The 27,524-nt window shown below is 35.2% G+C and overlaps 4 non-coding genes across 4 annotated transcripts; all 4 read right to left on the reverse strand.

Annotated features, from left to right (window-relative positions):
• Positions 1–2,639: 2,639 nt before the first annotated feature.
• Positions 2,640–2,712, reverse strand: Trnaf-gaa (transfer RNA phenylalanine (anticodon GAA)). The gene has a single exon. It is a non-coding gene; the product is annotated as a tRNA-Phe (tRNA).
• Positions 2,713–11,042: 8,330 nt separating this feature from the next.
• On the reverse strand, positions 11,043–11,115 carry Trnaf-gaa (transfer RNA phenylalanine (anticodon GAA)). The gene has a single exon. It is a non-coding gene; the product is annotated as a tRNA-Phe (tRNA).
• Positions 11,116–15,155: 4,040 nt separating this feature from the next.
• Trnaf-gaa (transfer RNA phenylalanine (anticodon GAA)) lies at positions 15,156–15,228 on the reverse strand. Its single transcript has one exon. It is a non-coding gene; the product is annotated as a tRNA-Phe (tRNA).
• A 4,358-nt stretch (positions 15,229–19,586) lies between these two features.
• Positions 19,587–19,659, reverse strand: Trnaf-gaa (transfer RNA phenylalanine (anticodon GAA)). The gene has a single exon. It is a non-coding gene; the product is annotated as a tRNA-Phe (tRNA).
• Between the last annotated feature and the right edge of the window lie 7,865 nt (positions 19,660–27,524).

Below are 27,524 nucleotides of genomic sequence, written 5' to 3' on the forward strand. Positions count from 1 at the left end.
TCAAACTGTACTCAACTTAATAGCAAACGAATCTATTTTTTATTTTTGTTTTTTGAGTTGCAATATATAATTGATGAGTTTGGTATATCAACTTTATATATAATTGATGAGTTTGGTATGTCAACTTTCTTAATAGCAAACGAATCTATTTTTTATTTTTTGAGTTGCAATATATAATTGATGTGTTTGGTATGTCAAACTGTACTCAACTTTCTTAATAGCAAACGGATCTTTCTTTTTCTTAATCGGTTCAATTCGCTCAGTCTGAATTACAACAATCTTTATATTGTTCAAAATACGAAGCAAACGTTATTTCGTTTTAAGGATCGTAAGTAAAATTATCGATAGCGTTCCAAATAAGATTTTGTGAAACTGTACTCTCATTTTCAACATTTTAACCCCTATTAAATAATTCATAAAATAAATATTTCAGTGGTCAATTAAATATTTCAGTGGTCAATTAGGGAAATGAAAATTAATATTAATAGTTTACATGTTTGAGGAGAAGAAAAAAATAAAGCTTTCTGGACTCTAAGTGAATCTCATAAAGAAATTAAGAGTTAACTCCCTTGATTTCTCTATGCGATAACTGAACTAAAGTGAAATGGGTCTTGTTGGTTTGATGACACGTCGCGGCAGTTCGTTAAAATTAATCTTGTTCACCGTCTTAATGCTTGAGAAGCAAATAAAGAAATCTAGTCGCAGAAAGAGGCGCATTGATTTCTGAGAGTTAACTGGACTAAAATGAAATGTGTCTTGTTGATTTGATGACACGTCGCAATAGTTCGTTAAAATTAATATTGTTCACTGTCTCAATGCTTAAAGAGTAGATGTCTTGGATATCTATGTATTTCGTGAAGAGATCAAGTGTTAACTCTAGTGTAACATAGTTTGTATGAATGTGTTCATATATTTACGAGTATATATGAATGTGTTCATATATTTACGAGTATATATGAATGTGTTCATATATTTACGAGTATATATGAATGTGTTCATATATTTACGAGTATATATGAATGTGTTCATATATTTACGAGTATATATGAATGTGTCTGTCATTTTCTGTTCGACGTTTGATATATTTGATTGCCACTAATATGCTGCGTGTATTTATATTTGAAGTGTCTATGTGATCATCTAGTGCGAGTGTATAAACAGGGCATACAACGTTTATGATAGACGGACTTTACAATAATAGGGGATACAATTCTCTTTGGCGGGAGGGGGGGAGGTAACATCGGCCAATAGAGAAACCTACCCTATCCGTCTGGGTTGATATTGATTTGACGAATCCTTGAAAAAGCTGCAAATGAAGATTCATACGACCCGACGTCTTGCTGGTATTTACAGCAGCTTTATTTGCCGATACTTCCTCATTGTAAAGCTGCATGATGGTCTTAGATTTTTACTACCGACATTTTTCGACAGTCTTCTCTGCTCGGGGCCATTTCGATCAATGAACCGTCTCTCTCTCTCTCTCTCTCTCTCTCTCTCTCTCTCTCTCTCTCTCTCTCTCTCTCTCTGTGTTAATGCCTTTCCTTTTTTTCTTGGTATCCATCAGCACTGCTTAAATCTTGACAACCTAAACATGTTTAATTCGATGTAGCATGCTTACATCTATCCAATCGTAAATGGCATCCAAGTCCTGCAAGAGATCTGCAAACAAGCCCACAATGGAGGCAAGGATGAAGCTTGCGCAAATGATTGGCTGAGATACTTGCAGATGTTTTGGTTCTTTCACATTTTACCTGCAGTTGGTAAATTTCAGTTTCAGAGAACTGTCTGATGCCCCTCTGACAGGCAGATCTCCATTCATTTCGTTGAGAAGTAATTCATTCAAAATCACGAAAAGAAATACTTGTCCTTAAAGTAAAGCAGAGGTATACCCACATTCTGCTGTTCACTGTTGAGTTCGCTGTACATCACTTGCTTTGGTATCCGGTCGTCTTCCATACGCAAGACATATCCTGCCGAACATAGCTGTTATTGCATCAAAAAGCTTTTGATTACCCCAACTGTCGACTGTCTACTCTCAACTCTGGCTGTTAACTCTTGACTAATTTCTATGTGTCTCTCAAACAATCTCATTACGTCTTTAAGTCCACGTTACCACAGACACAAGTCAGATGATCCACCTTCGTCACGTATACTTGTTTATCTAACGTCTGTTTGTGTTAATTATGCAAAGCAAACATTCCTTTTCATTTCTAACAAAGATATTTTTATCATAAAAGATACCTTTCGCCTTGATAACATTCTTTCTGTTTTTATTTTAAAGAAATATCAGCAATAGCGTTATAATAATAATAATAATAATAATAATAATAATAATAATAATAATAATAATAATAATAATAATAATAATAATAATAATCGTTCAGCCCCGAACAACTACGTAACACTAGGACGTTAATCTGTCTCTTAATTTCTGAGAGATGACAGGGCAAAAGTTAAAAATAAAAAATAAAAATGAATCCTAATTAGAAACTCATAAAAATATGGCTAAGATGGGTGTCATAAGAGGAGATTTTCGTTAAAAAAAAAAAAAAAAAAAAAAAAAAAACTGCGATAGCAAAGCAATACGCCTTAGACGGAAGAAAAAAGGTTAAAATGTTAAAAATATGACAACCGCCGGATGCCGAAAGCCGGGATTGAACCAGGGACCTTTAGATCTTCAGTCTAACGCTCTCCCAACTGAGCTATTTCGGCTGTCTGAATTCTCTCTTATTGTTGGACAATTTAAGAAGCTTCTATTACATTTGTAAGCGTCTGTTTCGAGCATGATGCAATCTACTTTAGTTGACAACATTGAACTTTAACTTAACCAGCAGACAGGATTGGTATCAATCAGCACATATTAACTTAACGCAACCCACCAACTGAAGTAGTTCACGACCTCCGTAAAGTAGGCCTGTCCAAGAAGTCTCCCTTATCTGCTGACGTCAGAACCGTTAGTAATAAGTCACGCGTAAACTGATAAACAAGGCGCTTCGAAAGCAACGGTGATACACACATTTAGACACATGACTGCGATAATTTCTCTCTTAAATCATTTCATCTTTGGTCTAGTAATTGTTTGGTATTTACAAATAATACTCATTGTGTTGGTTTTTTTCATGTCGTTTATAAGATGTGCGTCTGATGTTTCAGAAAGACTCGGTATGATGTGGCACAAGCACGGAAGTGGGGGGAAAAGAAACCAGCACTCTTAAAGCAGGGGTAATCTGGCCTCTTAAAAGTTGCTTGCGCAACTCGACAGTATTGTTGAGCGGGGCGTCTCATGCAATTAGCGATAAAGTACCCCCTTTTGAAAGATAGAAAGAAAGGCATGGAAAGGCTCTTAAGACTATTCAGGGTTAATACCACAGCCTGACAGATATTAGGCCTATGTTACAGAAAGACTCCTGCACTTCGTTTTAGACTCTTCCATAAACGGAATTTTGGGGTCGTCACCAAAATCCGTTTTTTAAGGTACCAAATTAAAGGAAAAAAAAGGGGGGGGGGATTAAACAAGAAAAATGAGCAAAAGAAATACAGACCCAAAATGAATTTCAAATGATCCGAATTTATTTAAAGAAAATAGTTATGGTTGCTTATATTTTCCTAAGCTCAGGTTTTAAAAACCTGTAAGTAACATGAAATAAAAAATGAAAAACAAAACATGAAATAAAAAAAAAATACAAATACAAAAAACAATTCTCATTTGAAAGAAAAGCTGAAATAAAAGCACATAAAAAATAGAAAATATTCTTTTTTCAAGTCTCCAAATTCAGTCCTTCAACAAAAAGTTCTTTTCTCTCTTTCTTTCTGAAAAGAAAAACATGCAGGTTGCAAAGTTCTTTCAACGTTCTTTTCTTTTTCTCTGTCTCTTTTTTGTCTTTTTTTTTTTTTTTTTGTTTTTTTTTTTGTTTGGAACACCAATTTCAACCTCTTAAGGACGGTTGATAATTTTACGTCACTCGCTGGGCCCGCCAGAATTCCAAAAAACAGGACTTACTTCACTGTCCGAAGTCTTCTTTGGAAGTAATTTGAAAATGGCGGAAGAAAGTTGATTGGGATTGTCCAGCCAATCAGTTTTAAGCAATGCTGATGGATACCAAGAAAAAAGGAAAGGCATTAACAGAGAGAGAGAGAGAGAGAGAGAGAGAGAGAGAGAGAGAGAGAGAGAGAGAGAGAAAGAGAGAAGACTTAAATGAAAATGACAAAAAATGCTGACACCCCCACCACTTCCGTTTGCACTGTGGTTGGCGACGTTGATAAAAAAAATAAAATTTCGACATCATACATAATGTATGGAAGAGTCCATATAGTCACAAAATAGGGTAGATGACCATCACACTATAATAGGCACTGCAAAACTGGAGGCAGTGGATGCTTTCCAATTAACAATGACAGAAAAGGCTCTTATAATCTACTTTTTATCACATTTTATTTGGGGGATTAATTTTTTTTTCGCTTTCGGGATGAATCTAATCGTCTTAATATCCATCAATAAGAGGTGTACATATTCCTGCTAATAAAATTCATCAAACTCTGAAACTCTGAGGATTTCCTAAGTAGTCAAGTTCATAGAGAAAATGCGGTATTTTGGTGAAAGTGGTTTGCATATATATATATATATATATATATATATATATATATATATATATATATATATATATATATATATAAGCACAATTATTCACTGACACGTGTTTCGTCGTTTACGACCCATCAAAGTAGCTAAATCTAACGAGATTCGAAATCGGGACCCATTATTTGTTTTGTTTTTTGGGTTTTTTTTTGGCGATACTTTTTTTTTTTTTTTAATGAATTATACGAAAGTGCATTTTTACCTAAATGCGAGTTGGGAATAATTTTCCCTTTGACCAATTTAGTACTCCATCGCTAGATTCAGCCACTCTGATGAGTCGTAGACGACGAAATACGTGTCACTGGATAATTATATTAAAAAAAAAAAATAATACATATGCTGTTCCCCATTTGGTGGTACCAAATTGGTGAAAGGAAAAATTATTCCCAACTCGCATTTAAGTAAAAATGCACTTTCGTATGATTCATTCAAAAAAAAGTATCGCAAACACACACACACACACACACACACACACACACACACACACACACACACACACACACACACACAGAGTACATTAAATAGCTGAAAAAATAAACAAACAAACAAAGCAACAAAAAAAAACGATGCACACGCACATATATATGCATATATATTTGTGAAAATGTGTCAGCCAGTAGAAGCATCTTGAAATAAATGAAAAATATAGAATAATCAGAAAAATATAGAATAATCAGACAAACTGTTTTAAAACATGTTTTTAGATGCAAATAAAAGGGAATATTATTTTCTTTATTTATTTTGTACTTTTTTAAAGAAGGAATATAGTTTATATTTTTATTTGCATCTCTAAAAGTGTGTTTTAAAACAGTTTCTTTATTCAATATTTTTCATATATATATATATATATATATATATATATATATATATATATATATATATATATATATATATATACATAAGCATGATCAATTTTTTACAAGTATTTTAGCAAACATTGCAATCTGGCGTTGCCCGGAACTATAAAGACAAAATAGAAGAGCTTAAAAGGTGTACAACATCTTCATATTAAAACTTCTGTCTTTATTTTTTCTCTTTGCTCTTACCCAATTTTTTCACATGTATCTTCCTCGCCGTTCTTCACCTTCACACAGCCTTCCTCTCTCTTATCTTAATTTATTGAAAATAAGTATGTGCATCGGTCATCATCGGAAATAGCTAAAAAACCGACACCACCTGATAAATATTGTCCCAGTTTATCCCATAAAGAATGATGTTCCTTTTATAATTATTTTATTATTATTTATGTGGGCAAAAGCCGAACAGAATATCCCATATTGTGACTCTTTGTTGTGTATTTTTTTTTTGTTTTTTTTTACTTTTAGTGGATCATACATACACATGCACAGACAAACCTCCTTTTTATAACAGACCAACAAGGATATTTGGCGTTGCCCAAAAGTTTAATATATTTCTACTAAAGTGTAAGATATTTTTATTCAAACTTCTATCTCTCTACCTCTCTACTCCTCTCTTTATCTATTCCCTCTCCAGTTTCCCCCTCTTTCTCCCCAACCACCTCTATCTCATCCTCCAAGACCAGTCGGCATTTTCTTTCCAAATGAGTATATTAAATATCTATAAAAAAAAAACAACTAAAAGCAAAAAACAAAAACAAAACGATTGCCTGACGGAACCTGACCCAGTTGACACCCAGAGATGATGATGATGATGATTATTATTATTATTATTATTATTATTATTATTATTATTATTATTATTATTATTATTATTATTATTATTATTTAATTTAATTTAATTTAATTTATATATTCATTTTGTTATACCAACTTTGCGGGTGTTTGCTTTTGTAGTTTTTTTTATCATAAAGAAGATTCAATCTTCAGGGGTCACTCAGACATTTTTAAAGGCTTCCCTATCTAAGTAACCCCTAAAGATTGAACTTTCTTTATGATCTACGAACCCACCCCCAAACCCATGTTTCGAATTTCTTGTAATGCAGAGCCAACCCTCTTTTTCTTAGTAGACAAAAAAGTATGTTTTCAACACCCGAAGAAGGTCGCAGGTTTCAGCGACCGAAACGTTGTACTAATAACACCCAAGATGAAAATAATAGTCCGATTAATCAAAATAATACAAGCATTCACATCTCACCTCAAAAATTCAGAATTGCAACGAAAAGGTTTATTTCGCATTAAGGACTGTGTCCGAGACGAAAAAAAAAAAAAAAAAAAGGAAGAGAAAGTTCTCGAGTGTTCTACCGTCTGGAGGCAGAAAACTTGAAGTGTTCCCAGGTTGTCCAGAGGAAGTCTTTAGAGGGGTAGTCGCAGCCTGGAGAGGATTCAGTGGACAAAGGAGAAAGGTCCGTATTCTTTGGTGGTTGGGGATCCTCTGCTAGCTGCTGGATCGTTCCAGACGGGAGTAAATAGTCTATTATAGGGCACATAGGGTTAATGCGCCCTGGTAGCTGACTGGTCAGTGTGTGGTCGAATGTCAGCAAGGGAGCATTAATATACGAGAAAATAGTCTGTTATGGTAACTGCTACAGATCTATATCATTCCAGTAATTATAGGAGCAACTGGACTCATGAAAAACAAATGCTTAAATCTATCTGGTAAATATAACCGGTGAACCAAATGCAAGAAGCAGTCAAACAATCGCACTTAAATAGACTTTTAGAATCTTAAAGAGTTCTATCGGTTAAAATGTATGTAATAGTGGGTGGATGTCTGTCATCCGGTAGGATGCCCCGTTCCTAACTTGAACAAAATGATCAGAAAATTGCTTTAAAAAGCAGAGCAACCTGGCTCATGAAAAATAAATTTAAAAACGATCTGGTGGTTATACCCGGTGAACTAAGGGCAAGCGAAAAGCAAACAATTGTGCTTAAAGCTACGGTTATAATCTAAAAGAACCTCTGTGTTGGAATATCTGAAATAGTGAGTGAATGTCTGGCATGTTTATCCTAAAAAACAACAAAAAAAAAAAGAAGAAAAAAAACCGATAAAATTGAAAAGAAAAACCAAAATGTTTGCCTACTATACAACTTGCCCGAGTGTCTTCGGGTTCGCTGTATAATAGTCCGCGATGCCAATGTTGATAATCCACCTTACAAGTAAACACCGACCAAATATGCAAACTAACATCTGAAGCACAATGAGATCTCCTCTGCACATTGACCGATACCGCCGAGTGATGTTACGTCAAGCAGCAACACAAAATTAGATACTCTAGACGTGATGAGCAAGACATCGTATGAATGATGTAAATAAAATTAGTGCTTGATTTGAAAGGGAGGATAAAAAGGCAAAGCGAAAAGATCAGGCTTTGAACAATATAAAGAGAAATGCGCGCACGCTCGTTGCATACATATGACTGAGAATGGATGAAAACAAAATGGACCAAAGAGTAGCAGGCTGTCTGCTTCTGTTTAAATTGCACTGGAGAAACATATAGGTAGGTAGGTAGATAGATAGATAGATAGATAGATAGATAGATAGATAGATAGGTAGATAGATAGAGAACGAGAGAGCGAGAGAGGGGGGGTGAAAGAAAGAGAGAGAGAGAGAGAGAGAGAGAAAAAAAAAGAAAGAAAGAAAGAGAATGATAGTTGCTATATTTCTTTTCTTCTTCACCCACCCAGATTAATACTTAATTTAAGTTAACTTAAAGTCGAGTGTATAATTCTACGAGGAGAAAAGAGACAGGAGGAGGAGGAGGAGGAGGAGGAGGAGGAGGAGGAGGAGGAGGAGGAGGAGGAGGAGGAGGAGGAGGAATGATGATGATGATGATGATGATGATTATGATGATGATGATGATGATGATGATGATGATGCTGCTGATGATGATGGTGATGATGATGATGATGATGATGATGATGATGATGATGATGATGATGATGATGATGATGATGATGATGATGGTGATGGTGGTGATGATGATGATGATGATGATGATGATGATGATGATGATGATGATGATGATGATGATGATGATGATGATGATGATGAATAAAAAATAAATAAATAAATAAATAAATAAAAGAAATCGGAACCATAGTGGTCGACTTTATTTTGGTTTGAGCGGGAAATTTAAGGCAGTCGAGTTTGGAGATTGCGATGAGTGAAAAAAAAAATGATTTGGGCATTAGAATCGCGAGGATATAAAATGGACCTCGGAAGAAAATGAAATCTTAATGAAAAAAAAAAAAGAAAAAGAAAGGAAAAAAGTTACGAAAAAACAAAAACAAAACCCCCCAACCAACCAAACAAATTAATAAACACCGTGACATAATCTGAACAAAAGAAGAGAAATAAGGGAACTTTAAAATTACTGCATTTGTTTTACGTTTTGCGGACGATGTCCGATTTCACTTGGATAAAACATTTCGTATTTTGCTTGATTCATATGCTTGTTTTATTGATATTGCATTTGCTTGCTCATTTTTCATACTTTTGTCAATCATCACATCACGTGTGTCCTACAGCTAAATATCATCACAGAATTAAAGAAATTTCTCTAAGACCCAAATTCCGGCAAAATATAAATGATTGGTGTGCATTGTCCTAGTGTTAATACAGCGCGTGACATAAATGAGGTACTCATGCCAGGTGTTTTTAACATATTTGGAGTACTTGTCTGACGATATTGATTCAGGTCGTCACACAGATCAGATAAATTCTTGTCCTGAAATCCGGCAAGACCAAAAAAGATCACAAGAAAAATAAACTGAATACATAGTTCAGTGATAAATTAGAAGAGGAAAATAAATATTCTTTAATGCTTGACTAGTAGAGAAGTTCTCGGATACCTATCGCATAATGAAATCAACTATTAACCCCAAGAAGGAGTACCTTGATTTCTGAGAACTAGCTGAGCTAAAATGAAATTAGTATTGTTGATTCGATGACACGTAACAATAATTTGTTGGGATTAAATTTTTCACTGTCTCATTATATGCGGCATAATCACGCTGACACATCGGTTCCTGTCAGAGCATCGAAGTTAAGCAACGTTGAGACTGTTCAGTACTATAATGGGTGAGAATTGTAGAATTCCAGGTGATATATGTTCTCTCCGCTTATCTCGCATTGCTTCCAGTCAGTCTTGGGCACCTCCTTACCACTGGACCCAAGCGGTGCCGATTCAGTAGAGGCGTGGTTGTAGATTGCGCAACTCTTACCTCATAATTACACGCGAGCTACCCTTACAGGGGTGTCCATTGTCTTTTGAGTCTGAACAGAGGTATGTCTCAATGTTTGAGGAATAGAAGAGGAACTGCCAGATATCTATGTATTTCATAAAGAGATTAAGTGTTAGGCACAGGAAGGGTACCTTCATTTCTGAGGGCTAATTGAGCTAAGATCAAATGGGCCTCGTTGGTTTGATGACACGTCGCAGCAGTTCGTTAAAATTAATATTCCCCACTGTCTAAATGTTTGAAAAGCAGAGGGGAAGCTCTCGGATATCTACCTATCGCATAAAGAGATCAAGTGTCAGCCCCGGAAGAGAGCACCTTGATTTCTGAAAACTAACAGAGAGAGAAAAAAAAAAAAAAACCCAATCCTTAAATCCTTATCAAGAACACATATGGCTATAGTCGGTGTTATTAAGCAACCTTTGTTAATAAATCGTGAAGAAAAAAATACGCCTTGACAGAAAGAATTTCTACAATTATATAAAAGTCACTTTGTGTGTGTGTGTGTGTGTGTGTGTGTGTGTGTGTGTTCCTTCCTCATAGGTTCCGAAACGGCTGAGCCAATCTTTTGTAAATTTCACACAAAGCCAATTCAAATACCTGGCAGTGTTCTTAGATACGTTTTGTACAGAGACAAAGGGAGATAATTCTCTGCAAAACTAGAGATTCAATTCTTAGCAAATCATTTCTGCTTCTTTAAAAACAAAACAAAAAAAAAACAACTGTTGTCGGCAGGATATATAGCTCAGTAATAGAGTATTCGACTACAGATCGAATGGTCCCGTGTTCAACCCCGAATGTACCTCATGATTTTAATTATTTTCTTATGAATGAGTTCAATTTACGATAAAAGAAGAAGTATCATTTAACATCTCCGCAAATCATTTATTTGTTTGCATATTTTAAAACTAAACATTTACCAAAAGTTCTCCAGAGCATTCATCGTCAAGCCCAAATATCAGCTGACGTGCTACTGTAAATAAACAAAGACGGTATTTGGTGAACGATATCATAATTTTTTTATTTATTTTATTTATTTATTTATTTATTGGCGAATTAGCCATCTGGCAAATTATTCATCGTAATATATGATATTCAATAGCGGATTAATTCTATAATAATACATACGCAATTTGCATAAATTTGCATATCATGTTTAAGCGTTTGTACAATCGGGCAACGCCGAGAGTCTAGCTAGTAAAATAAATAAATCGGATAAATCTGCCAAAATGGTGACAACCGCCGGATGCCGAAACCCGGGATTGAATCAGGGACCTTTAGATCTTCAGTCTAACGCTCTCCCAACTGAGCTATTTCGGCCGTAGTGACTTTTTTTTCAATATTCGAGATTTAAACAAACTTCTATTACGATTGCAAGAGTCAACATCCAAGCCGACATTATCGAATCTATCTTATTTTCAGCATTAGCCTTTATTTTAACCTGCCGAGAAGATTGGTCTTAATCAACATAAATTCGGTACGAACTTCTTATCAAATCATCAACTGAGATAGTTCCAAACATGTTGAGTGAGGCGGGGTTGGGATTGGGAGTGGGGGGGGGGTATCGTTAATGAGTCACCGAAAGAAAGTGTTTCAGCAACGCACTGGAGGCTTCTTTGATTTTTGCGTCTTAACAAAAACTCCTCAGTAACTGCGGCAAATATTCAGGTTTGTATTGCTATACACATAGATTCTAAAAAGTTATAAAAAAAAAACAAATATATAAAAATTAAATGTTATCAAAGGCAAGATAAGTTACATTTCTAACTGGATACTTTTTTAGTGTTTTTATTTAATATAGCATGTTTATTCAGCTCGAAAAACATACACTGTTTACCGATATATTGGAAAATTCAAAATGGCGCCCAACTCTCTGTTGAACACGGTAAGTTTGGGAAAATGAGTTAAAAATTAAAAAAAAAAGACTACACAAAATACTGTTAGAAACTCGCTCAATATGTTACCGTGACATAGGCTGACACATATTCGGTGAGTTTCTAACAGTATTTTGTATATATATAACTCCTTTTCACAAACTTACCGTGTTCAACAGGTGTTGTATATTGGTTTATATTGGAGGAGATGATATATTAAAACATGTCATGTGTTATCTAGTGGATGTAAGATATTGTTCTTTTAACAGATAGATAATAAACATATAAATCGTATGTATGTTGTTTAGCCAGGGGACATGATATTGACGTGTAAACTGAGTCATGTTGTATCAGACTTATCACACGGGATATTTTTACAGTTCATATGTAAGAAGAATAATATATGCTTCATACCTTTTTCTTGAAGAGTTCTTTTAACTTCATGCTGCTCTGTGACGAACCATGAAGCGATCAGCACCAACCAATTGAGACATCTGTTCTTATTTATGAAACCATTAAAACAACTCTTTATATTTTTATAATATAAATTTATTACAGTTGTCTCAAATGGTTTTCACAGGATCTGCAGTTGGTCTACATTTTCTGTTCATACAGCTCGCTCCCTAGCTGTCTGTCCACCCCTGTCTAGACGTCTGTCAGCTCTGGTGGTCAATCCTCCTCTCTCTGAATCTTTCCAAAACTAACTACATCACGTGTTCTCTTACGTCACCTAATTACGTGTCTCAGACCAACCTAATCCACAACTAGTTATTTGTTTATTCAAAATCCCAAAATAATGTTTACATATATTTTCTATTTTCACATTCCTTTATTCCCCAGTTTAATTGTTTATTCTTCTAATCATAATAACTGATTCAGCGACCATCCGTCGCTCAAATCAATTAATAAGATTACAATAACAATAATAATAATAATGACCATTGACCCCACTTGCCACAGTTAACAGATACTACGCTATGATCACAGCCTAAAGGGTCACAACATTACACAGGGAGTCGAACGCCATTTTGAATTTTCCAATACACCGGTAAGCACTGTATGTTTTTCGAGCGGAATAAACATGTTACATTAAATAAAAACACTAAAAAAGTATCCAGTTAGGTAGAAAAATAACTTATCTTGCCTTTGATAACATTTATTTGTTATATATTTTATTTTTGACAACTTTTTCGAATCTATGTGTACAGTAATACAACCCCGAATATTCTGATTTTGTACGTAAACGAGTATTTCATGTTTTATTGAACACAGGGAAATAGATTCTTATAGAAGACAGCGAGACCATCTGTAAAGAATTAAACATCAAATGTAGCAGCAAATCCTGAGAACATCAACCTGAAATAACAGTTGGAAATGACTTATATACCATACATTACCACCATGTAATCCCTACAGCCACCTACCTTGAAAATGCTGCTGTCAAACCTGACATAGTTATATGGAATAAGTTAGAGAGAGTTGCTGCAACCCTGGTTGAAGTGAGTTACCCTAATGATGGAGGTCTGAACAGAGCTGAAAGGGAGAAACAGACCAAATATCAAGGTCTCATGTATGATATGAAAAGAAACTGAAATCTTAGGAAGATCATCAATCATACCAGTTATTATAATTGCCACAGGGCTTATGAAGAAGAACTTGAAGTTCTACCTAACTAATATTCCTGGTGAACCAAGTGCAAAAGAGATCCAGACAATTGCACTTAAGGGAACAACGAGGATACTAAAAAGAGCTCTCGGTTGGTTTCAATAAAAAGCAGGGCAATGTTGGCAGCTGGTTTGGCTGACCCATACCCAGCGTTAGAATCTTCAAAGGAAGAAAAAAAAAACGTAAATAGATAGAGATCCCAAGTAATTCGCTATTGTACTTTTCGGTCGCCCACACTGAGAATTGACCCTCCAGCCTACAGAACCATAGCGCAGTGATTAGAGTACTGAGAAAAATCAATTGTAAAAATGACATTTTCCTAAAAGTTGAAGGTTCAATTCTCAGCGTGGGCAACCGAAAAATACAAGAGCAAATTACTAAGGACCTCTATCCAGTCATGGCTGATGGAACAAGTGCATGCTACCTCGTGAAGTAAGTAAAGACTTCCGTTCGAAATTCCGTCCAAATTCCCAAGTTCGACAGAAACATTCCCGAGTTCGACAATATATACCTGAAGAAGGTCGGAGGTTACATCAGCCAAAACGTTGTGAAAATGACATTTAAGATGAGAACAATAGTCCGAAAAATCCAAATAATTCGATTTAAAAAAGTAAATAGTAAGAAGCCGATTATACACCTGTTATTAAATAGGTAGAACAGAATAAATTATCGATCTATTGATCTAGGTATCTTTCTATCTCTATCTATCTATCTATCTATCTATCTATCTATCTATCTATCTATCTAACTGGAGAGATAGACAAGATATAGATATGTTTTCATAAAACCTGTCAAAATATGAAAAGCTAGATCATAGACAAGTTTACGGGAAGGTCTGGTCAGCTGATCGGATCTACGTGTGAGTCACGTGATCAGGTAAGCTGGAGATCATCGAAGAGTTGGAACTTGGAATTGAAGCACAGCGGTTGGACTTTACGGTTGTCTCTCCTCTCCTCTTGGAAGGGAGTGACGTGTCTCTCGATGTAGACTGTTAAAACACAAGCATTTTCATCTGCGCGAAATCCTGGAAAGTGAAATAAAAACTAAATATGAAAACCAATCATCGTCTTTGGAGTCAATGTGTTTCGTCCAAAAGGTTCCATCCCTCTCCAAGAACAAGATGAAGTCAGGATGGACCAGGTTCAGTGAGCAGAGAAGATAAAGGTATGTCGAAAATACACATATGCCACACACACACACGCACACATATGAACATTAGACGATCACGAAACATAAATGGGTTCAGAATATGAAGAATCACTAATAGATATTAGTGACACATTTAGTGCACGTCACAAACAAACACGAAACGTATACACCCGTTTACACACCTTCCTCGAGTGTCTGCGTTCTTTAGGTCAGGACAAGATGACACGAGGATATTAACACTGACCAAATATTCCAAATAACATGCAATCTAAAGCCCAATAATACACTTTCGACATTGATACAGAAGAATGGTGCAATTTTTCCTAGTGCTATTACCTTAAGTAAAAGTACTCAGCTAGACTCTCCACTAAACCATATAAATTCTTGCCCTGGAATCCAGTAAAGCCAAATGACCACAATAAAGATATAACATAGTTAAGTGGTCAATTCCATTGCCTAAATGTTTGAAAAGTAGAGGAAACCCTCTCGGGTATCGATGTATTTCATAAACAAATCTAGTGTTAGCCCCAGGAAAGGGTAACCTTGATTGCTGAGAGTTAACTGAACTAAAATGAATAACAATAATAATCTTCATTAGGAACTCAATATGACTAAGGTTGGTGTCAAAGAAAAAAAATCAAATAAATGTTAAAAAAGGTGACAACCGCCGGATGCCGAAACCCGGGATTGAACCAGGGACCTTTAGATCTTCAGTCTAACGCTCTCCCACCTGAGCTATTTCGGCTGCCGGATACGCTTTTCTGTGTTTACCATTTTAACAAGTGTCTCAAATCGTCGATTACGATTGTCAGTGTTCGTTTACAGCACTTTATGGTCGTCTGGCTTGTTGAGTTAGGAATTTATAAAGATTTTAACCTAATTTAACCTAACCTAAACTACTACTACTACTACTACTACTACTACTACTACTACTAGATCACTGCTACTACGATTGTAAGTGTCTGTTTCAAGTAGATATGTATCAGTGAATATGATGTAATCTACTTTAGTGGACAGAATTGAACTTTAACTTTAACCAGCAGAGGAGATTCGTATCAAAATTTGGTACGCACTTCTTATCAACCCACTAACAACCAAGATAGTCCCAAACATGTTGAGTGAGGCGGGGTTAATGGGCGGGGGCGTTAATGAATTACTGAAAGAAAATGTTTCAACAGCGCACTGGAGGCCTCCTTAGTTTGTGCATCTTGACATTAAATTCTTCGGTAACTAGAAGCTCACAGTATAAATGCTGGAGTCCCTCAGGGGTCCATCCTGGGCCCAACTCTTTTCCTAATTTACATTAACGATCTTCCAAATCACATCCTTACATCATTCGTAGACATTTTTGCTGATGACACTACCATCTATGGTAGCACATCTAAGAAAGTAAACGACCAAGTTCTCTCCGATTCTCTCTCCTCTGATCTTGATCACGTTGTACAATGGGGAAAGGAGTGGCTGGTTACTTTTAATACATCTAAAACCAAGCTTCTATCTTTACATCATCAACGTTCTGATCCCTATTTGGCATCAATTAAAATGAATGGCTCTCATCTTGGGGAGGCCTCAAGTTTTGACAGGCTTCTGGGCTTGATCTTTACTCCTGATCTTAAATGGAATACGTACATCAAATCTGTTGCCAAGGCCGCTGGAAAAATGGTGGGATCCTTCTATCGATCCAGTAGATATCTCACTGCTGATGCTATTCTCTATCTATATAAGAGCCAGATACGTCCAAGGATGGAATACTGTTGCCACATATGGGCAGGAGCTGCTAGAAAAGACTTGTTCTGCCTTGATAGGATTCAAAATAGACTTCGTGGCCTGGTGGGAGATGTCCTTTTCTCTTCGCTTCAACCTCTATCTCACAGAAGAGATGTTGCGAGTTTGTCTCTGCTTTATCGTTATTTTCATGGAAAGTGTTCGACTGAGCTTCAATCTATGGTCCCCCCTCGCCAAACTTTCACAAGAAACACTAGACTAGCTGAAAACATTATCAATAATTTTCCCCACTCTTTATCTGTGCCTAAACCTAAACATAGATTCCATGATCAAAGCTTCTTTCTAAGAACTGCACGCCTGTGGAATTGTCTTCCGTTTTCCTGCTTTCCAGCTGTTTATAATATGGTTGTCTTCAAGTCCAACGTGAACAAGTTTCTGATGAGCCGTTCCACTTAAGTTAACAAATTTACCGAACTTCCATTACTATCGATTACTATATTGTCCTTTTGACTACTGTACACTCGTTAACCCTTATCCTTGACTGGCCTATAGGCCTTGATAAGTGGTGACGCATATGTAAAAAAAAAAAAAAAAAAATACATCATTTACCACGCTTATTTTATATTGTATACAATTCTTATTGCGTACATGAACGAATTATTTATAGTTTTACAGATAACAGAAAAATAGTTCTTTTTTAATTATTATTTAGGCTGTTAAATTTTTTGTAACTTTTGTACTGAACAAGTCAGACGACCATAACGTGTTATAAACGGGCACTTAGAATCGTAATTGAACCTTTCAGACACTTATTGAATTGCGAATACAGGTATACGATTCTGATAGCCAAAATAGATCAGTGTGGAGAGCGTTTGAACGAAAATCTAAAGATCCCTGGTTTCGGCATCCGGCGGTTGTCAGTTTCTTTTTAGGTAAAAGGTTTTTCTGACAAAACAAAACAAAAAAAAAAAAACACTCATCCATTTTTTTAAGGCATACTGTACTAGCGACGTGTTAGACAGGGTCCAGAAAAGCGTCTCCTATGTAATAGGTCCCAAGCTGCCAACCAAGCTCCAACCTCTGTCCCATCTCCGCAATGTTGCACCCCTGTGTCTCTTTTATAAGTACACAAATGAAATGTGTTCGGACGTACTTGTAGCAGTGGTGCTCTAGGTATGTCAGAATTTTGGGGGGATTTTTGACACCCCTAACACGAAACTGCGAATAAAATATAAAAAAAAACTCGTAATTTCTCTTTTTAAAGTGGGTTGCTTATTTTCTGTATGGAATATACTTCCAAAATAAACTATTAAAGTTGTTTAAAAAATAATAGAAATATTATTTTTTATTAAAAAAAAAAAGTGTTTACAAAGTATCTGTGTGCCTTCATTCAGCCATTTTGTTTACGTAATGAAATCAATTGAATTTTACGAGTTAATTTTTTTCAATTTTTTCACTTTAAAAATCTATCAAAATTTTTCTATTGGTTCAATTTTTACGATATTTTCAGGTTCAATGTGAAATTTATGCTCTTTCCAATAAACCGAATATAATATTCTAGAAAAGATTTTTTTTTTAAATTCACTCCCATTTTAAAATAAATGTCTATTAAAATGAAAATAATTAATTTTCTCACCTCAAATTTATATATCACAAATTGAAGATAAAAGATCAATAAATAAAATAAGCTAATTTAAAACAACAAAAAATCCAGTTACTTGCTAATTTACCTGTAAAATCCAAAATTTAAAACCTTTTTTTATTTAAACCACGTTGAATTTTTTTAAGTGAAACCATATAATCTTCTTATACTGCACAGAAAGTTTCGTTTAATTACGACAATTATTTCTATTTCATTCAATGTTTTTTATTTTAGATATTAAAAAAAATCACTCCATAAAAAAGAAATAAAATATATTAAATCAAAACTCATGTATTTCTTTGAGAAAAGAAAAAAAAAAGAAAAAAAATCCTCGACTGTTTTTTTTTTTTTTAAGGCAAAAGCTTATAAGTAAAATTGACTAGTTTTCACCTATAGTGATACATATTTCTTCACACACGCGAACGTGTGGTGTTTACGTCATTCTGTTCTTCTATATTTCAAAACAAGAACAAACACCGCTTCGGCATTTCGCTAACACCGTAAAAAATGCTTACGTAATGACGGCTTTTTCAAATAGTTGTTAAAAAAATTGTTTTATTCAAAAAATACATGGAATACAAAAATATAAATATGGATAAATTCTTTACAATGAAGAATGGAAGTACCCATTGAATAGTATTTTTTTTATAGGTAAGTGACTTGTTGGAATTTATATATACATATATTTATCGAAGCAAGTTAAAATTCGTTGATTTTCTTTAAATCTTTTTTAAAGAAAACCAATTTAAAAACACAAATATTGCGTAATTTGTTATTAAACCTGCTATTTTTTTTTTAATTTGGTATTTGCTCCTCTAATTGAAAAAAAAATTAGGGGTCGAATTACATTTCTCAAGAAGTTATAAGCTTGGAAAGATAGGAGGTCGAATCATTCAATTTTTTCACGCATTTTTAATGTCGGTTTCTGATACTGCTAGTGACGCTCTCTCAACGTAAATATCCTAGACTAAACCGATAAGCAGGAAAATACCAAAACTTCATTGTAGAAGTCCCACGATTCCGAAAAGCTTTTTACTTTGAAAACTTTCTTCCCTCGAACTGCTAGACTTTGGAATTCTTTCCCTGTATCATGCTTCCTCGATTGTACAAACATGCAGAAGTTTAAATGTAATGTGAACAAACATCTCGCTACTCAACTCCCTAATTAGAGTGTTCCTATAAGCATGGTCTTTAATTCGCAGTAACCCCTTACTTCTTAGTGGCAATGTGCCTTATTTGTGGTGAATATGAATTAAAAAATAATAATGTAATAGACGCAACGTTTACTGTAAAATAACTCTTATGCAATTTCTAAATGACTAACAAAACCTGTGTGATATCCAACATAGAAAAAATATACCAAAAAAATTCCTACGCCCAAACTATATTTTTAAATTTTCGTATAAATGTGTATGTGTGTGTGTTTTAATTATTTCTTTTCTTTTCTTTTTTTTTTACGGTTCCGTTATGGTAAGATATGAAATTTTCTTCGTTGTTTCTCCGACAGTCGGCGATGTAATTTATATCAAGTGAATAACATCAAATAAATGTTAAAAAAGGTGACAACCGCCGGATGCCGAAACCTCAGATTGAACCACAGACCTTTAGATCTCATATTGCTATGGTCGGTATTATTAAGCAACCTTTGGAATCGTGGAAACAAAACAATATGCTTTGATAGAAAGAATAAAATGAATAAATCGAATAAATATGCCAAAAAGATGACAACCGCCGGATGCCGAAACCCGGGATTGAACCAGGGACCTTTAGATCTTCAGTCTAACGCTCTCCCAACTGAGCTATTTCGGCTGCCACAATCGAATTATATTATTGGATAATTAAACAAACTTCTATTACAACCGTTTCAAGTAGATGTGTGTTTTATTCTGACCAAAAGATTCTATAGTTACCACACATAGCAGCCGATCAGCCAGTAAACGACGTTGTTAACTAGCCTTAAGCTGTTCGTCTCAGACTTGTAAACACCGACTTTAATTACAATTTCATCGTATCAGAATTATTAAAGATACAAAGACTAACAAAATGAGAATTAATGTTGGAGCATCTAAAAAGTTCAATACGTATCTTACTATGTTAAGCCTTTCATCTGATACTGCTATATTAATAGTCGGATAATAATGGTTGGAGAAGGATATCCGGTGCCAATAGTGTCGGCGCTCAGATTCGAGTTATGTCAACAACTGTGCTTTCTATGACATGACAACGAGCTCAAACGAGATACACTCCAATAGCAGGAAGTGAAAGATCAGTGCAGGATTAATGTGGATCGCCGTGCGGTGTGATACTTCTAAGAAACAGTTGGCTGGTCACACCTTCTATTGTGATGCTGGGTTAAACAGAGAGAAAAGATGAAAAAATACCAAGGTTTTATGTACGACATGAAAAGAAATTGGAATCTTAGGAAGATCTATATTATCCCAGTAATTATCAGAGCAACCGGACTCATGAAAACAAAATTTCAAAAACTACCTGGTAAATATTCCTTGTGAAACAAGTGCAAAAGAAGATACAAATAATATGAACTTATAGGGACGGTTAGAATCTTTCAAAAGATCTCTTGGTTGGGATGTATGAGACAGTGGATGAACATCTGGCATCCGGTAGGGCAGGTAGAACAAAATGATAAGAAAATTGAAAAAAGAAAGAAGTCGTGATGGGCCCAGGGAGATGAAAGGACTGAGGAGGAAAAGCACTAACCAGACCTCCACTGAATGAGTGCAAAAAGTTCTAATACCTTGGAGACGTTTATTGCCAGCCCAATTCGAGTAAAGAACAGTGGTCGTTGCCAGCGAGAAATCAATGGTAAGCAACTGTTGCAATGATACAAAATCATTGGCAAAGGTTATCGAAGAGTATTGGAAATCTGGAGAGACTTCTTTTCACGTGGACTCTAGAAAACATCACCGGTTATTATCAGTGAGTAATCTCTGATGATGATTTGTGTGAGAACTCCTTGTGAATAATAATAATCATAATAATGAACAAACCTGGCCTGATGATAACCCCTACTTATCGATGATACACACAATTTTTCACGGTCAAGGTCATAGCATATATATATATATATATATATATATATATAGTCCTATGAATTCGCTTTTCTTTTGTGTGTATTGACATTCATATTAAAACCCCTCTTTTCTGTTTATTTAAAAAGAAAATACAGTTTTGTTATATATGGGTATTGGAATCGCATTCACTAGCAAAAGATCTAGCTAATTTGCATATTCTTTTAAACATTCATTTTAATTAATTCCCTATTAGTTGTTTCGGTTTTCTAATGGGATAATCATCTTTAGTTAACTATTATGTGTAATTATATTCATGCAGATATTCTACATGATCTATAATTGCATAATATTTGCGTAAAAAGTTAATAGTATACACAAAATCGTTTCCATATATATTTATGTATACGTATATATAGGTTATTTGGACATGGATCTAACTTAATAACGTTATTTGAGTCCAAAACAATAAATTTTGAGGGGTAATAATAGGGGTCAAAGTTTAAAAAAATTCACCGCTTTTCTTTTGTTTTTTTGCTCAACATAATCTTCAAATACGCCGGCCACCCATGCTAGTATATCTATAAAAGTGAAAGTGTCTGTCTGTCTGTCTGTCTGTCTGTCTGTCTGTTTGTGTATTTGTGTATCTGTGTGTCTGTGTGTCTACATTTCCTATGCAATAATTCTGTCAATTTTCAGTCTACAGACTCGAAATTTTATATACAGGGTACTGAGAGTTGGGGAAATCTATGTGATCGGGTTTCGGCCAGAAATTTGGTTGTTTAGGGATCAAAGTTCAATGATTTGACCTTTGAGAACTCTACCAAACTCCTCCGACAATTGTGGGTCTAAACGCTTGAAATTTTAGATATAGGTTCCTTGGACATGCATCTAACTTAATAACTTGATTTGACCCCAAAACAATAAATGTTAAGAGGTCATAATAGGAGTCAAATTAAAAAAAATTTATTCAGACGATTTCTGGTCGAACATTTGAAATTTGACATAAATAGTATTCAGAGATAGGGCAAGCTTTTTAATCAGTTTGGGTCGAAATTTTTAGTTACCAATATATAAATGTATGTATGTATGTATGTATGTATGTATGTTTGCATGTCTGCCTTAAACTTTCAATAGAGGCAACTGATTTTACCAAGATCAGTACCGTTTTAAGGTTCGACCTTTCATACGACAAATATCGAAAAATTAGCTAAAACATTAATATCTTCCCCTTAAACTAGGCACTTTTCTTCGGGGGAGAGGTCACTTTTTTCGCCGATATTTTTGAAATTTACCCTCTCCTTTAGATTGTCTAGCCTTAATTTAAAAAAAAATGTCGCTTCCAGTTTGGCAGTGGTCGTAACAGCATAAACGTTAGGTTTTACCCCGTTCTTTTCCTCCTTTGCGGTACGGGTTTGAGTCTGCCTTCCTACTACCACTTTTTTTTTCCTCACCATACACATCCAAACACCTGGGCAACGCCGGGCTGAAATGCTAGTATATCTATAAAAGTGAACGTGTCTGTGTGTCTGTGTACATTTCCCTACGCAATAACTCCGTCAATTTTCAGTCTATATACTCGAAATTTGATATACATAGTACTGAGATTTAGGAAAATCGAAGTAATTGGTTTTCTGACAGAAATTTGGCAGTTAACAGGTCAAAGTTCAACGATTTGACCTTTGAGAACTCTACCAAACTCCTCCGACAATTTTGGGTCTAAAAACTTGAAATTTTAGACATAGGTTCCTTGTACATGGATCTAACTTAATAACTTGATTGGAGCCCCAAACAATAAATGTTAAGGGGTCATAATAGGGGTCAAAGTTAAAAAAAATTAACCTTTTTTTTGTTTTTGCTCAACATAACCTCCAAACACCCGGACAACGCCGGGCTGAAATGCTAGTATATCTATAAAAGTGAACGTGTCTGTGTGCCTGTCCGTATGTCTTTGTGTTTGTGTATCTGTCTGTCTGTGTACATTTCCCTACGCAATAATTCTGTCAATTTTCAGTCTACAGACTCGAAATTTGATATAGAGGGTACTGAGATTTGGGGTTCAAATTAAAAAAAATGACCTTTTCTTTGCTCAACATTAACCTCTTAACACCCGGGCGACGCCAGGCTGAAATGCTAGTATACGCCAGGCTGAAATGCTAGTATATATATATATATATATATATATATATATATATATATATATATATATATATATATATATATATATATATATATATATATATATACACAGTCCACACTACTGGACCTATCTTGACCAAACCTGACATAATGATAGTCTTCGATCTACGGATAATGCACATCATTTTTCAAAGTCAAGGTCAAACGTTCAGTTCATATTTGATGCAGTTCTCCATAAGCTCCCCTCTCTACCTACCTACCTACCTAAATGATGCACACCATCTTTCAAGTTCAAGGTCAAATGTTAAGATAATATTTGATGCGGCTCTTCATCAGCTCCCCTATCTAGCTACCAACATAAATGAGGTAAACCATTTTTCAAGGTCAAGGTCAAACGGTAAGATAATATTCGATGCGGCTCTTCATAAGCTCCCCTACCGACCTACATAAATGATGCACACCATTTTTCAAAGTCAAGGTCAAATGTTAAGATCATATTTGATGCGATTCTTCATAAGCTCCCCTACCTACCTACCTACCTACCTAAATAATGCACACTACTTTTCAAGGTCAAGGTCACACGTTAAGATCCTATTTGATGCGGCTCTTCATAACCCCACTATCTAGCTACCTACATAAATGAGGCACACCGTTTTTTAAGGTCAAAGTCAAACGTTAAGATCATATTCGATGCGACTCCTCATAAGCTCCCCTAGCTACCTAAATGATGAACACTATTTTTCAAGGTCAAGGTCAAACGTTAAGATCATATTTGATGCGACTCCTCATAAGCTACCCTACCTACCTAAATGATGAACACTTTTTTTCAAGGTCAAGGTCAAACGTTAAGATCATATTTGATGCGACTCTTCATAAGCTCCCCTACCTACCTAAATGATGAACACTATTTTTCAAGGTCAAGGTCAAACGTTAAGATCATATTTGATGCGACTCTTCATAAGCTACCCTAGCTACCTACCTAAATAATGCAAACTATTTTTCAATGTCAAGGTCACACGTAAAGATCATATTTGATGCGGCTCTTCATAAGCTCCCCTACCAAACTACATCAATCATGCACACCATTTTTCAAGGTCAAGGTCAAACGTTAAGTTCATATTTGATGCGGCTCTTCATAAGCTCCCCTAGCTACCTAAGTAAATGTTGCAAACCATTTTTCAAAGTCAAGGTCAAATGTTAAGATAATATTTGATGCGACTCTTCATAAGCTCCCCTACCTAACTACCTAAATAATGCACACCATTTTTCAAGGTCAAGTTCAACGTTAACATCATATTCGATGCGGCTCTTCATAAGCTCCTCTACCTTACTACCTAAATGATGCACACCATTTTTCAAGGTCAAGGTCAAACGTTTATATCATATTTGATGCGGCTCTTCATAAGCTCCTCTACCTACCTAAATAATGCACATCATTTTTCAAGGTCAATATTTGATGCGACTCTTCATAAGCTCCCGTAGCTACCTACCTAAATGATGCAAACCATTTTTCTAGGTCAAGGTCAAACGTTAAGATCATATTTGATGCAGCTGTTCATACCTCCCCTATCTACCTGCCTTGATAATACACACCAGTTTTAAAGGTAAAAGTTTAGGCCATATTTGGATTTGCTCTTCATAAACTTCCCCACCTAAGGATGGTGTACACCAAGCGCGTGTGGTCTTTGCTATATCTTTGATATAAATGTGTTTGTGATACTAAATACACGTTAACCATTGTGATTCTTTGTAATTGTTTCAATTTTTATATGACCTATTTGCATTAAAGTTCATAGGTGTGATTTCAGTCATTTCAGGAGGTAGTTAAAAAATTGTAAACACCTTAAGTAATAGTTCCACATACAACATCCACTTGCTGCAAATGTGTCTACGAAGCGGGATCCGAGTGTATAGCAAAATCCAATGTAGCGCGCGAGTATCTTTGCTAGTCCTTAATATTCGTTGGCTACTACTCGAGGAACAGAAAGAATTCCGAAAAGAGAAAAGAAGGGCGCATGGTGTATTATGCATAAATCAAAATATGCTGAAATTGGTAAACAGTAGAAAAAAAAACATAGCCATGGCATGGATCGACTACAAGAAAACGTACAACACAACATAGTCTTGAACTGACAGCTGATGGGCAATATATAAGTAAGATCAAAATACGAAGAAATATCTTCTAATGGGATTCCGTATCACCACTACTGTTCATCATGATCATCAATGATCCTTCTTAACAATATGTTAAGAAACTGCCAAGCCGGATACAAGTTCGCTAATACATATGAAAGAATAGAACCACCTCGTGTACATGGACGGTGTGAAACTTTTTGCAGGAACCAAAAAGAAAATAGCGACGCAAATAAACACAGCTAGAATCTTCAGCTTCAATATCCGAATTGAATTTGTTATGGAAAAGTGCGCACTGCTAGTTATAAGAAGAGGAAAGCTGGAGGCAACAAAGCAGAAATGAGGGCGCTAGGTGAATTCGACACCTACGCATATTTGAGAGTTCTAGAAGCAGGTACCACCAAAGCAACAGAAATGAAATAGAAACTTGGGAAGGAGAACAAGAAAACTCATAGAAATTAAACTATATTGTAGAAACCTGATGAAAGGTATAAACATCTGTGTAGTGTTACTAATAAGATACTCAGGACTGTTTATAGGTAAGATCAAAGAAGAACTGCGGCATCTTAAGCAGAAGGCTGGGATACTTATGAACATACCCAATGCACTGCACTCATGAATTGTCAAACAGGAAGCATACAACAGAATCCTTTACGCGTGGATAACTGAATGCTTAAGAATGTACAAGATATCCGCGAAAATCATTGATCTAATTAAGAAAACAATGGGAACATGGAAACTGAAACAGACAGAAATGAGAATGCAGATGGACATCTTTCAAGGAGACTCTCTATCACCACTACTGTTTATTATAGCAACGATGCAACTCATACTTAGGAAATGTGATAATGGATACAATTTTACAGACACAAACAAAGAATAAACCATCTCATGTATATGGACGACCTGAGTTTATTTGTAAAAAATAAAAAAAGGACTAAAAAAAGAACAACAAGAAAAAAATGAGATTAACATGACTTAAATCTTTAGTCAGGAAATTCAAATGCAATTCTGAATAGAAGTGTTTACTAAAATGAAAAGGATAAAATTATCATAGTGTAATCTAATTAATTGCCAATTCAACACATGTCCCAAAGCGTCAATTAACTATTGTGAGTGTCTGTTGAAAGCGGACACACGTAAGCGAACATGATTTAATCTACTTTAAATCATTGAACTTTAACTCAACCAGCAAAGACAATCCGTTTTAATCACACAGGCGTACGGAAAAAAATCGGTGTGACCTTCATATCAACCCAAATTGGGCTCAAGCACCTTGAGGAGGAGCACAGGAGGAAATTATGGTATCCGTTGGATGTACAATTAAGGCATGATAATAGGGATTAATAGGTATTAGTCACCATAATACCACATTTACTTTTATTTTCTTGGAAACTCCTGGGTCGATTTGGCTGAAATTTTTCATAGACCTTTGTTATGATAAGGTGTGGCGAAGTAAGTATTATGGTATCCATTTGATACACACTTAAGGATTAATAGGATTTGTATTTAATACAAAAATGAACACAAATTTAACCTTATTCAATCATCAATTTGGCATAAAATGGTAATTCTAAGACTATAAACGACAAAAATGTCAGGTTATCTCCATCAATGACTACAGACAAAATTAACTAAGTGTAGCACCAGAACAGATAACGTCATTGTTAATAAATTGTGAAAATAAGCCAACGCCCCTTAACAGGGAGGAACAATGAATTCAGCAGATAAATATAGTAAAAAAGATGAAAAGCGCCAAATATCGACACCCGGGATTGAACCAGGGATCTTTTGCCTCGTGAGTTGCACTACAGATGTTTAAAAAGTATTTCCAACTGAAAGCTTGGACTTAAACAGTAAAATTTTTAGGATAAATTTATCTTCCATGTAATGTAATTTCTATGCTTTTAAATTAACAAGGAATTTCTCGTTTGTTCTTTATTAAAAAAAAGAGAGAATTAAAGTTTTTTCCTATTTTTTTACCTATCGACTAATTTGAAGTTGGGTATTTAAATTATTCCAAAACTTACCATGTGAGGTATTTAATCCTCTTAATCTACTTAGCTGCAATATTTAAATTTTAGTTTTCTTTTATTCTTGTTTTATCCAAGACGATGGCAGAATCACGTTGACACACCGGTTCTCGTCAGATCACCAAAGTTAAGCAATGTTGAGCCTGTCTAGTACCAGATGGGTGACCATTCAGGAATTCTAGGCGCTGTATGTGCTTTACGCTTATTGTTTCCAGTCGTCCTGAACCTCCACTTGCCACTGGTATTCAACAATGTCGACTCATGAGAGGTGTGGTTGGAGATTGCGCAACTCTTGCCACAAAAATTTCACGCGCAAGCACCCTTACCGTGGGTATCCATA

The sequence above is a fragment of the Euprymna scolopes genome, chromosome 18 (assembly GCF_053919585.1).
Source record: "Euprymna scolopes isolate OS-2025 chromosome 18, ASM5391958v1, whole genome shotgun sequence".
Classification (NCBI taxonomy): Eukaryota; Metazoa; Mollusca; class Cephalopoda; order Sepiida; family Sepiolidae; genus Euprymna; species Euprymna scolopes.